Source organism: Pteropus medius, unplaced genomic scaffold (assembly GCF_902729225.1).
Source record: "Pteropus medius unplaced genomic scaffold, Ma_sr-lr_union100, whole genome shotgun sequence".
Classification (NCBI taxonomy): Eukaryota; Metazoa; Chordata; class Mammalia; order Chiroptera; family Pteropodidae; genus Pteropus; species Pteropus medius.
Window position 1 is genome coordinate 13,188,775 of NW_024340692.1, and position 1,756 is coordinate 13,190,530.

Genomic DNA, 1,756 nt, shown 5'->3' on the forward strand with positions numbered 1-1,756 from the left:
AGTTTTTACTCAGTTCCAATGCAGTACGGCTCTGGCATTGAATAATGGGTTTGACTTTAGAATACTCTGCAAGCAGGTATTCTTTAGGCGGCTAGGTTTGTATTAAAATATGCTGATAATAGGATCACAAATGTGAATAAGAGCCTTCCACTTTTGAAGTGAGAATCACAACGGTGGGCAAGAAAGCATAAGTTCCAGGTCCATGATGAGGGGGTGCTGAAACTCAGTGCCTAGAAGATGGCTGATATGACAACTGAGAGCTGATGGCTAATAACTCCAATACATTGGGCTCCTGCTTAGAAGGGCATAGAGAGATCATGCTAGAGATTTGCCTTTCCCCAAAACCTTGAAGTGGATGCTTTCACCCCACTTCCGTGCTTTCGATACAACTACTAGTCAAGACTGCTATTACCATTCTGCAACAATTGCCCTTCTGCACAAGTCAGCACTGGGAGACAGTGCTAAGACAGACTAAAATTCTCTCTCAAGATACAGAGAAACATGTGTGATCCTTGAGAACACATCAGATAGTCTATGTCTTTGGGGATGGACTGTATCCCATTAGTTACATCTAGTACTACATAGAACAGGGGTGGGCAAGCTTTTTCTGTAAAGGGTCAGATGGTAAATATTTTAGGCTCCATGGGCCACTCGCAGACTCTGTCACATGTTCTTGTTACTGTTTTGTTTTTTACAATTCCTTAAAAATATAAATAACTTTCTTAGCTTGCAGGCTATATAAAAATAAGCCACGGAGCAGATTCGGCTCCAGGGATGTAGTTTGCCAGCCCTTGGTATTAGAGGAATATCTCAGTTACATCATGTACACCTTGCCTTTCCGGTCATTCAGGGAATAATTCTTTACACCTACCACATTTTCTAGCATAGTGCATTGTAAATAGACGGTTCAACAAATATTGGGAAGTAAATAAATTCATGATTAAGACAAGAGTTTACAAATTTTAAGCAATGTTGTGCTGTCATGAATCTAGGATCTAACCTCTAAACTCATAGTGTCAGTAATTCATCAGAAAGAGATAGCAAGACTCACATTTGTGACCTGATAGGACAAGGAGATATTAGGAAGCTTGCCTTTTTGGATGAAAGGCAAAGGGGAGCAGAAGCTAGTTCCTTCTTCTTTATGTAAGAGGCCAAATTGGTTTCATAGAGAATAGGTGAGAGGTGATGTTAATGGCACCTACATATCAAGACCAAAGAAGGTAAGCATTAAAACCCTGTAATAACACCACATATTTGAGATCATTTTAATGTCTCAAATTCAGACACAACGAATAGGAAAAGCTGACTCTTATTTTTTAAGAATAAATACAGTATGTATGTTCCCAAGGAGCACATTATTATATATACTCTCTTTGTGAAATGTTTATTTTAAAGGGGAATTTTATAGTGTTCTTAGGTTTCCAATATAAAATGTATGACTCAAGTAAGGGTTTGAGGGTAGAATTTTATCTCTAGGTCAGTAAAATCGTTTCCATTTAATAAATTTCCTTTTTGGCTTATGCTTGCAGTGCCCCATGCCACACCCTGGCACTACATAATGGAGATAAATTAACATTCTCAGGTCTCTAGGATACTGGTGTTTATATTGTCCCAATCAGGGTTTACTATGTGTTGGCAGAGTAGATGGTTCTGAATATATGAGGGGCCCCAAAGGAGTATGGAACCAAAATATTTCATTATTAGAACTCATGAGTGATGTTAGGACTATTAAAGAAATTATTCCTCTGGGTTAAAA